Source organism: Pecten maximus, chromosome 1 (assembly GCF_902652985.1).
Source record: "Pecten maximus chromosome 1, xPecMax1.1, whole genome shotgun sequence".
Classification (NCBI taxonomy): domain Eukaryota; kingdom Metazoa; phylum Mollusca; class Bivalvia; order Pectinida; family Pectinidae; genus Pecten; species Pecten maximus.
Window position 1 is genome coordinate 4,433,512 of NC_047015.1, and position 13,985 is coordinate 4,447,496.

Consider the following 13,985-nt stretch of genomic DNA (forward strand, 5'->3'; position numbering starts at 1 on the left):
CTAACTGACATCTCCACACACATTTTATGGAACATCTTATTAACTGACATCTCCACACACATTTAACGGAACATCTTACTAACTGACATCACTACACACATTTAACGGAACCTCTTACTAACTGACATCTCACACACATTTAACGGAACCTCTTACTAACTGACATCTCCACACACATTTAACGGAACATCTTACTAACTGACATCTCACACACATTTAACGGAACCTCTTACTAACTGACATCTCACACACATTTAACGGAACCTCTTACTAACTGACATCTCCACACACATTTAATGGAACATCTTACTAACTGACATCTCCACACACATTTAATGGAACCTCTTACTAACTGACATCTCACACACATTTAACGGAACATCTTACTTACTGACATCTCCACACATTTAATGGAACCTCTTACTAACTGACATCTCACACACATTTAACGGAACATCTTACTAACTGACATCTCACACACATTTTATGGAACCTCTTACTAACTGACATCTCCACACACATATAACGGAACATCTTACTAACTGACATCTAACACACATTTAACGGAACCTCTTACTAACTGACATCTCCACACACATTTAATGGAACCTCTTACTAACTGACATCTCCACACACATTTAACGGAACCTCTTACTAACTGACATCTCCACACACATTTAACGGAACATCTTACTAACTGACATCTCACACACATTTAACGGAACCTCTTACTAACTGACATCTAACACACATTTAATGGAACCTCTTACTAACTGACATCTCACACACATTTAACGGAACATCTTACTAACTGACATCTCCAAACACATTTAATGGAACCTCTTACTAACTGACATATCCACACATTTAACGGAACCTCTTACTAACTGACATCTCCACACACATTTAACGGAACATCTTACTAACTGACATCTCCACACACATTTAACGGAACATCTTACTAACTGACATCTCACACACATTTAACGGAACCTCTTACTAACTGACATCTCACACACATTTAATGGAACCTCTTACTAACTGACATCTCCACACACATTTAACGGAACCTCTTACTAACTGACATCTCCACATACATTTAACGGAACATCTTACTGACATCTCACACACATTTAACGGAACCTCTTACTAACTGACATCTCACACACATTTATTGGAACATCTTACTAACTGACATCTCCACAAACATTTAACGGAACCTCTTACTAACTGACATCACTACACACATTTAACGGAACCTCTTACTAACTGATATCTCCACACACATTTATTGGAACATCTTACTAACTGACATCTCACACACATTTATGGAACCTCTTACTAACTGACATCTCCACACACATTTTATGGAACATCTTATTAACTGACATCTCCACACACATTTAACGGAACATCTTACTAACTGACATCACTACACACATTTAACGGAACCTCTTACTAACTGACATCTCACACACATTTAACGGAACCTCTTACTAACTGACATCTCCACACACATTTAACGGAACATCTTACTAACTGACATCTCACACACATTTAACGGAACCTCTTACTAACTGACATCTCACACACATTTAACGGAACCTCTTACTAACTGACATCTCCACACACATTTAATGGAACATCTTACTAACTGACATCTCCACACACATTTAATGGAACCTCTTACTAACTGACATCTCACACACATTTAACGGAACATCTTACTTACTGACATCTCCACACATTTAATGGAACCTCTTACTAACTGACATATCACACACATTTAACGGAACATCTTACTAACTGACATCTCACACACATTTTATGGAACCTCTTACTAACTGACATCTCCACACACATATAACGGAACATCTTACTAACTGACATCTAACACACATTTAACGGAACCTCTTACTAACTGACATCTCCACACACATTTAATGGAACCTCTTACTAACTGACATCTCCACACACATTTAACGGAACCTCTTACTAACTGACATCTCCACACACATTTAACGGAACATCTTACTAACTGACATCTCACACACATTTAACGGAACCTCTTACTAACTGACATCTAACACACATTTAATGGAACCTCTTACTAACTGACATCTCACACACATTTAACGGAACATCTTACTAACTGACATCTCCAAACACATTTAATGGAACCTCTTACTAACTGACATATCCACACATTTAACGGAACCTCTTACTAACTGACATCTCCACACACATTTAACGGAACATCTTACTAACTGACATCTCCACACACATTTAACGGAACATCTTACTAACTGACATCTCACACACATTTAACGGAACCTCTTACTAACTGACATCTCACACACATTTAATGGAACCTCTTACTAACTGACATCTCCACACACATTTAACGGAACCTCTTACTAACTGACATCTCCACATACATTTAACGGAACATCTTACTGACATCTCACACACATTTAACGGAACCTCTTACTAACTGACATCTCACACACATTTATTGGAACATCTTACTAACTGACATCTCCACACACATTTAACGGAACCTCTTACTAACTGACATCTCACACACATTTAACGGAACCTCTTACTAACTGACATCTCACACACATTTAACGGAACCTCTTACTAACTGACATCTCACACACATTTAACGGAACATCTTACTAACTGACATCTCCACACACATTTAACGGAACATCTTACTAACTGACATCTCCACACACATTTAATGGAACATCTTACTAACTGACATCTCCAAACATATTTAACGGAACCTCTTACTAACTGACATCTCACACACATTTATTGGAACATCTTACTAACTGACATCTCACACACATTTAACGGAACCTCTTACTAACTGACATCTCACACACATTTAACGGAACCTCTTACTAACTGACATCTCACACACATTTAACGGAACCTCTTACTAACTGACATCTCACACACATTTAACGGAACCTCTTACTAACTGACATCTCACACACATTTAACGGAACCTCTTACTAACTGACATCTCACACACATTTAACGGAACCTCTTACTAACTGACATCTCCACACACATTTAACGGAACCTCTTACTAACTGACATCTCCACACACATTTAACGGAACCTCTTACTAACTGACATCTCACACACATTTAACGGAACCTCTTACTAACTGACATCTCACACACATTTAACGGAACCTCTTACTAACTGACATCTCACACACATTTAACGGAACCTCTTACTAACTGACATCTCACACACATTTAACGGAACCTCTTACTAACTGACATCTCCACACACATTTAACGGAACATCTTACTAACTGACATCTCACACACATTTAACGGAACAGCTTACTAACTGACATCTCACACACATTTAACGGAACCTCTTACTAACTGACATTTCACACACATTTAACGGAACCTCTTACTAACTGACATCTCACACACATTTAACGGAACATCTTACTAACTGACATCTAACACACATTTAACGGAACCTCTTACTAACTGACATCTCACACACATTTAACGGAACCTCTTACTAACTGACATCTCACACACATTTAACAGAACCTCTTACTAACTGACATCTCCACACACATTTAATGGAACCTCTTACTAACTGACATCTCCACACACATATAACGGAACCTCTTACTAACTGACATCTCCACACACATTTAATGGAACCTCTTACTAACTGACATCTCCACACACATTTAACGGAACATCTTACTAACTGACATCTCACACACATTTAACGGAACCTCTTACTAACTGACATCTCACACACATTTAACGGAACCTCTTACTAACTGACATCTCACACACATTTAACGGAACCTCTTACTAACTGACATCTCCACACACATTTAACGGAACCTCTTACTAACTGACATCTCACACACATTTAACGGAACCTCTTACTAACTGACATCTCCACAACACATTTAACGGAACCTCTTACTAACTGACATCTCACACACATTTAATGGAACCTCTTACTAACTGACATCTCACACACATTTAACGGAACCTCTTACTAACTGACATCTCACACACATTTAATGGAACCTCTTACTAACTGACATCTCCACACACATTTAACGGAACCTCTTACTAACTGACATCTCACACACATTTAACGGAACCTCTTACTAACTGACATCTCACACACATTTAACGGAACCTCTTACTAACTGACATCTCACACACATTTAACGGAACCTCTTACTAACTGACATATCCAAACACATTTAACGGAACCTCTTACTAACTGACATCTCACACACATTTAACGGAACCTCTTACTAACTGACATCTCCACACACATTTAACGGAACCTCTTACTAACTGACATCTCCACACACATTTAACGGAACCTCTTACTAACTGACATATCCACACACATTAACGGAACCTCTTACTAACTGACATCTCACACACATTTAATGGAACCTCTTACTTACTGACATCTCTACACACATTTAACGGAACCTCTTACTAACTGACATCTCACACACATTTAACGGAACCTCTTACTAACTGACATCTCCACACACATTTAACGGAACCTCTTACTAACTGACATCTCACACACATTTAACGGAACCTCTTACTAACTGACATCTCTACACACATTTAATGGAACCTCTTACTAACTGACATCTCACACACATTTAACGGAACCTCTTACTAACTGACATCTCCACACACATTTAACGGAACCTCTTACTAACTGACATCTCACACACATTTAACGGAACCTCTTACTAACTGACATCTCACACAACATTTAACGGAACCTCTTACTAACTGACATCTCCACACACATTTAACGGAACCTCTTACTAACTGACATCTCACACACATTTAACGGAACCTCTTACTAACTGACATCTCACACACATTTAACGGAACCTCTTACTAACTGACATCTCCACACACCATTTAACGGAACCTCTTACTAACTGACATCTCACACACATTTTAACGGAACCTCTTACTAACTGACATCTCACACACATTTAACGGAACCTCTTACTAACTGACATCTCACACACATTTAACGGAACCTCTTACTAACTGACATCTCACACATATTTAATGGAACCTCTTACTAACTGACATCTCACACACATTTAACGGAACCTCTTACCTAACTGGACATCTCACACACATTAACGGAACACTCTTACTAACTGACATCTCACACACCATTTAATGGAACCTCTTACTAACTGACATCTCACACACATTTAACGGAACCTCTTACTAACTGACATCTCACACACATTTAACGGAACCTCTTACTAACTGACATCTCCACACACATTTAACGGAACCTCTTACTAACTGACATCTCCACACACATTTAACGGAACATCTTACTAACTGACATCTCCACACACATTTAATGGAACATCTTACTAACTGACATCTCACACACATTTAACGGAACCTCTTACTAACTGACATCTCACACACATTTAATGGAACCTCTTACTAACTGACATCTCACACACATTTAACGGAACCTCTTACTAACTGACATCTCACACACATTTATTGGAACATCTTACTAACTGACATCTCACACACATTTAACGGAACCTCTTACTAACTGACATCTCACACACATTTAACGGAACCTCTTACTAACTGACATCTCACACACATTTAACGGAACATCTTACTAACTGACATCTCCACACACATTTAATGGAACCTCTTACTAACTGACATCTCACACACATTTAACGGAACCTCTTACTAACTGACATCTCCACACACATTTAACGGAACCTCTTACTAACTGACATCTCACACACATTTAACGGAACATCTTACTAACTTCATCTCACACACATTAACGGAACACCTCTACTAACTGACATCTACACACTTTAACGGAACCTCTTACTAACTGACATCTCACACACATTTAACGGAACCTCTTACTAACTGACATCTCCACACACATTTAACGGAACCTCTTACTACTGACATCTCACACACATTTAACGGAACCTCTTACTAACTGACATCTCCACACACATTTAACGGAACATCTTACTAACTGACATCTCCACACATTTAATGGAACCTCTTACTAACTGACATCTCCACACATTTAATGGAACCTCTTACTAACTGACATCTCACACACATTTAACGGAACCTCTTACTAACTGACATCTCACACACATTTAATGGAACCTCTTACTAACTGACATCTCCACACACATTTAACGGAACCTCTTACTAACTGACATCTCCACACACATTTAATGGAACCTCTTACTAACTGACATCTCCACACACATTTAACGGAACATCTTACTAACTGACATCTCCACACATTTAATGGAACCTCTTACTAACTGACATCTCCACACACATTTAACGGAACATCTTACTAACTGACATCTCCACACATTTAACGGAACATCTTACTAACTGACATCTCACACACATTTAACGGAACCTCTTACTAACTGACATCTCACACACATTTAACGGAACCTCTTACTAACTGACATCTCCACACACATTTAATGGAACCTCTTACTAACTGACATCTCCATACACATATAACGGAACCTCTTACTAACTGACATCTCCACACACATTTAATGGAACCTCTTACTAACTGACATCTCCACACACATATAACGGAACATCTTACTAACTGACATCTCACACACATTTAACGGAACCTCTTACTAACTGACATCTCACACACATTTAACGGAACCTCTTACTAACTGACATCTCACACACATTTAACGGAACCTCTTACTAACTGACATCTCCACACACATTTAACGGAACCTCTTACTAACTGACATCTAACACACATTTAACGGAACCTCTTTCTAACTGACATCTCCACACACATTTAACGGAACATCTTACTAACTGACATCTAACACACATTTAATGGAACATCTTACTAACTGACATCTCCACACACATTTAACGGAACATCTTACTAACTGACATCTCTACACACATTTAATGGAACCTCTTACTAACTGACATCTCTACACACATTTAACGGAACCTCTTACTAACTGACATCTCCACACACATTTAACGGAACCTCTTACTAACTGACATCTCTACACACATTTAACAGAACATCTTACTAACTGACATCTCTACACACATTTAACAGAACCTCTTACTAACTGACATCTCACACATTTAACGGAACATCTTACTAACTGACATCTCACACACATTTAACGGAACCTCTTACTAACTGACATCTCCACACACATTTAATGGAACCTCTTACTAACTGACATCTCCACAAACATTTAACGGAACATCTTACTAACTGACATCTCCACACACATTTAACGGAACCTCTTACTAACTGACATCTCACACACATTTAATGGAACCTCTTACTAACTGACATCTCCACAAACATTTAACGGAACATCTTACTAACTGACATCTCCACACATTTAACGGAACATCTTACTAACTGACATCTCCACACACATTTAACGGAACCTCTTACTAACTGACATCTCTACATACATTTAACGGAACCTCTTACTAACTGACATCTCACACACATTTATTTGAACCTCTAATAACTGACATCTCACACACATTTAACGGAACATCTTACTAACTGACATCTCACACACATTTTATGGAACATCTTACTAACTGACATCTCACACACATTTAATGGAACCTCTTACTAACTGACATCTCACACACATTTAACGGAACATCTTACTAACTGACATCTCCAGACACATTTAACGGAACCTCTTACTAACTGACATATCCACACACATTTAATGGAACATCTTACTAACTGACATATCCACACATTTAATGGAACATCTTACTAACTGACATATCCACAAACATTGCAAATACTGTAAAAAATAGAGCTTTATTTTTTCTTAGTCATGTTGAAATTTTATTGTAGTTTGGAAATCAGTGTTTTGCAACCGATTAATTCCATTTGCTAGGAGTTTTCTCTTTTTATCTAATAATGATGCGAGTTAGCCCTAAATGCGTTACAATTCCTGCGTTGACACAAAAGTGTTCTGTATTCTTTCTCACTTCAATTCGGTTTCTTTATTCTTTAAGCCCTGCAGCAAGCTTATTAGAGTAGCGTTAGGTGCTTAAACACGCACTATCAGGTAATGCATTGATAACTTACATAATGTGTGAAAAAGGAGAGAGCTAATTACAGAGATAATCAATGTTACGGAGAATTCTTTATAATGCGTTAAAGTCATTGTTGACACTAAGCGGCAAAATAATATTTAGTTCATGCGAGGTCTAGAAAGCAAATGATACTCTTCCAATATGGTCAAGCTGAATATAAAATGGTTGCAAATAAAATCAAATTTATCCTCAATATTTCGATAATCACATAGTGATAAATTTATATGCAAGTCCCGAGTCGTGTATGCACTAGTCATATAATTCTCATGGAACTCAGATAATTTCTTGGAAATATTTAATCTAACATTGTGGGATTGTAGATTGGTCACTGATCAAATAACGTACAAATCGTTTGGCAGGTCTGAAATTTGATCTTCGTATTTGACGACAACATGATATTAGTAAAATTTGTGGAGATGAATGAACAGGTCTGATGTAAGCAATTTTGGTATACGTTCCAGTAACCTGACGACAGTCTTATTTGTGATACACTTTCTTTCTTTTCGTCCTGATTTCAGCAAACTGACGAAAGTTAATCATATAAATAAACATTTTCTTCTTCCTTTGTGGCAAAAGTATGAAATGCCTAGGCCTACTATATGTATATGATTGCATGGTGGACATTCTTGACTTCGTTTTGCCTGTGTACTGTCATGTTCTGTGCACGGAACTCTCACGTTTAAATTGATATAAAATTTATAGTGATATTGTTTTTATTATACATTTTGTTGTAACATAGTTCATTTGACGAAACACTTCAAACATATCGTAAATTAGACGAAACACTTAAGATAGCCTAATCGTTTTCCGGACAATATACGGGTTGTCAACAGACATGCAAATGCATGCGGAGATGGCCCCAAAAGGATCACCTGGCGACAGCCGATTATATAAACGCATGACCTTTCAACCCTGTATGTAAATGAGGAACCTGGACAGGCTGAAGGAACAGTTTGCAAAATGGTGACGTGAAGGAGGAATTCGGCGATGTTTTCACGGATTATTGTGTTTTGGATGTAACAATTCGTATCGAGTGACACCGTGGGTTAAGGATGGATGTTCCTTGATGACGTGTTCGTATATAGTATGCGCCGTGTCAGTTTGAATAAATGTGTTTTTAGTCGATTGAAGTGAGGTGGGGTGCCGTTTAGCTCATGACGCGAACTGATCATATGCCTCCAGTGGATCTGACATCGTACAATGTCCCGTGAGTGTCGATTTATCCAGATCTCGTAGTCACCATAAACACAATGGTGCTCAGTGATGTAGCCAGTGATATTCGATATGTAGTTATTATGTACTATAGGACGGTGTCCGAAGGTATTCCATGTCGAACTTTGGAAAGTCACAATTATCCGCAGTTGCGTCTATTTTGACAAATAGTGACTTGTCCCTTTTTGTAGGATCTGGGTCATTTTTTTTACACAGTCAGCTAAGGTGATGTGAGCACTAGTACGCTATTATTTTGTAAGTCAGCACCCTATCCTTTGCGTCTCGCTCTGGTGTTCTTACATATATGGGTCCTTGGATTCCATTCAGATATGCTATTACTATTCTAACGAGTGCCTCGATGACATCAATGAAATATTTAGAGGCAAGTTCTGGTTTGAAAAACAACCATTGCTTGAGTCGTGTGTGACATGACTCAACTGTATTTGTTAAGCTATGGTTTTATCAAGGTTAGCCTGTAGGTCGTCATGTTGTTCCCAGGTTTAAGAGAACACGGCATCATTATTGTCACGCGATTCCAAACCTGGCAAAACGTCCCTTAAACCTCGATCAACAATGACATTGCCATCTTTCTGCGGCCAAGAGAGACAATCTTCTTGCCACAGTAAAAGAATAAAGATAACGTATCGTCAAGTATGACGGTTCCCCGCTTGACAAAACATGCCTCGGAGAACGCTGTGTTGTGTTCCAGAATGTTTTGTCTAGTAAATTGTTCACTTCCAAGGAACAATGGAACAAAAGTTATGTCTAATGCTTGATATAATGGAAACTGACAAATTAAAACATAGTTGAACCCTGTTTCCACGATATGTCGTCAGTTTTACCCAGAAAACAGTTGTGTACATCCTCGTGGGTTGGAGCGTAAAGTGTCAATAGAGGACGAACAATGTGTAGAGGGTTTAGAAACTGTTTCCTTCCTCAGCCCGTCCCAGGCTTTACCATTGCATCATCCAGAGACAAGAAACGTAGAGTGTAAAAAAAACTCCTGTAAATGTTATATCTCCAAAAGAGCATTGAGAATTTCCTTTGATCTGGAAGGTAGCCGGGAAGTCAGCATTTCTCTTTCATCAGTGCGAATTCCAACGTAAGAGTTAAGATCTTTCTTTGTGAGATGATGTGAACAAATACGTGAAGGACACCACGGATTGTGATGAAAGATGAGTTGAAGTTTTGCGCGCTTTAGGAAAATGGTCGAGAGTTGATTAAAACTATTCATACACAATGTGTGGAAAGACTGACCATAACATAGATCTTTCGTGGATAATAATGGGAAGTTCAACCACATATCATCAACAACACTAACGTTTTGGTCTTCAGGTGGCCGCTTTCGTTTCTGACCCTTCGCACACATGTCAATCTCTTGATCATCAGTAAAGTTATTGTCATCTGCTTTTAAAACATCAAGTATCCAATTGTGCTGTGGAGGTCTTATGTTTCTAGATTTCTTGGTTTTAATGTCACTCCTAAAGAAAACGTCATACTCCGTACCTACACACATCCATTGTGAGAACGTAACTGTAGATGTTTAACGTCTCCCTCAGATGCGATTCTGTAAATAGGATGAAGCACTTTATTACAATGCTTTGAATAATTGACATTTCGTTATTTCGTTAAAATCAATATCATATTGTTTTTTGCGTTCTCTTAGTTTAGTAATTTATTTACGTAATTAGTTAATTAGGGAATTGCATCATCGATTAATTTGGGTTATATATATAGCCAAGGGAACCAACTTTGATGTTTGAAATTCAACTCTATTCACCGCCATGCAATGTATATGGCCCTTAGTGTACCTGCCAGCCTGACGAATGCATGTGTTCCAAGCCTAATTAATGTACGTGTTCCCAGCCTGACGAATGCATGAGTTTCAGCCTGTGGAATGCATGTGTTCCCAGCCGGACGAATGCATGTGTTCCCAGCCGGACGAATGCATGTGTTCCCAGCCTAATTAATGTACGTGTTCCCAGCCTGTCTATTTTATGTGGTCCTGACTAACCTATATAGAATGCGTCCATGTCTTATAAAGTAAATGCCGTTATTTGTTACGTTGTAACACCAAACTACTAGACAGATGGTTTATCATAAGACGATAGTTACCTGAGTCTGCTCGTGACTTTCCGACGACAACTGCACATATGGTCGGCCAAATCTCAACAAGTGAAGCCAAGTGAACCCTCGAATAACTCCGGGAAATCGTGCTTGTCCTGTAACATGTTGATCATTAGGCGGCACCACACGTCCTGTTTATACTTGTCTAACAAAAGCCCTGTTATCTTCAATGCTATGTGGGTATTATTCTATATTTTCAAAATAAGTACAACATCTAATTAATCAATTTTGATGGATTCACTTCATGAATACTGAATGCAATGAGTATTTTTGTTTTGATCGGTAAACGTATTTGCATATGCGGTATTATATATAAAGCAGTAAGCTAACATGTCGGGAGAATTAGGGACTGGCCGAGGGCCAAACATGGCCGTCATGGTACAAGGTATTGATATAACATCCAATTGGTTTCAATAAAGCCCAAGTTTATCGATTAAATGTGCTTAGTTATGGCGTAGCTCTGTCACGGCGAGGCTTGTTGCTCGTATCTTGTGTGCCCTCACGAACGTGCTGGAAAGCACTGTTTTAATAGATGGCTATCGTTTTAATTTCGATCACGTAATAATTGCGCGTCCATTTTATGCATTAAATCACAAGGTCTAGTAGGATATAATAGTTCCGTTAAAGACCATTTATTTTACGCCTGCAAAAGTTTTCGGCAATATTGCAATCCATTCAATTTACTCTTATTGTCATTTGTTTAATATAATTATATGTATATAACATGTAGATATAGACGCTGGATATAAACCTTCAACTATATAGTCTACCATCGATATCAAACTCCAACTATATAGTCTACCATCGATATCAGACTCCACCTATATAGTCTACCATCGATATCAGACTCCACCTATATAGTCTACCATCGATATCAGACTCCAACTATATAGTCTACCATAGATATCAGACTCCACCTATATAGTCTACCATCGATATCAGACTCCAACTATATAGTCTACCATAGATATCAGACTCCAACTATATAGTCTACCATCGATATCGGACTCCAACTATATAGTCTACCATCGATATCGGACTCCAACTATATAGTCTACCATCGATACAAACTGTATAGTCTACCATCGATATCAGACTCCAACTATATAGTCTACCATCGATATCAGACTCCAACTATATAGTCTACCATCGATATCAGACTCCAACTATATAGTCTACCATCGATATCGGACTCCAACTATACAGTCTACCATCGATATCGGACTCCAACTATATAGTCTACCATCGATATCAGACTCCAACTATATAGTCTACCATCGATACCAACTGTATAGTCTACCATCGATACCAACTATATAGTCTACCATCGATATCAGACTTCAACTATATAGTCTACCATCGATATCAGACTCCAACTATATAGTCTACCATCGATATCAGACTTCAACTATATAGTCTACCATCGATATCGGACTCCAACTATATAGTCTACCATCGATACCAACTATATAGTCTACCATCGATACCAACTGTATAGTCTACCATCGATATCAGACTCCAACTGTATAGTCTACCATCGATATCAGACTCCAACTATACAGTCTACCATCGATATCAGACTCCAACTATATAGTCTACCATCGATATCAGACTCCAACTATATAGTCTACCATCGATATCAGACTTCAACTATATAGTCTACCATCGATATCAGACTCCAACTATATAGTCTACCATCGATATCAGACTCCAACTATATAGTCTACCATCGATATCAGACTTCAACTATATAGTCTACCATCGATATCGGACTCCAACTATATAGTATACCATCGATACCAACTATATAGTCTACCATCGATACCAACTGTATAGTCTACCATCGATATCAGACTCCAACTATATAGTCTACCATCGATACCAACTATACAGTCTACCATCGATATCGGACTCCAACTATATAGTCTACCATCGATACCAACTGTATAGTCTACCATCGATATCAGACTCCAACTATATAGTCTACCATCGATATCAGACTCCAACTATACAGTCTACCATCGATATCAAACTCCAACTATATAGTCTACCATCGATACCAACTGTATAGTCTACCATCGATATCAGACTCCAACTATACAGTCTACCATCGATATCAAACTCCAACTATATAGTCTACCATCGATACCAACTGTATAGTCTACCATCGATATCAGACTCCAACTATATAGTCTACCATCGATATCAAACTCCAACTATATAGTCTACCATCGATATCAGACTCCAACTATATAGTCTACCATCGATATCAGACTCCAACTATATAGTCTACCATCGATATCAGACTCCAACTATATAGTCTACCATCGATATCAGACTCCAACTATATAGTCTACCATCGATATCAGACTCCAACTATATAGTCTACCATCGATATCAGACTACAACTATACAGTCTAC

At 38.2% G+C, this 13,985-nt stretch overlaps 1 protein-coding gene across 1 annotated transcript in view; it reads left to right on the forward strand.

Moving 5' to 3' along the window:
- LOC117322864 (proto-oncogene tyrosine-protein kinase receptor Ret-like) overlaps positions 1-13,985 on the forward strand; it is a gene marked incomplete in the record, with an annotated part of 112,314 nt that overhangs the window by 58,546 nt on the left and 39,783 nt on the right.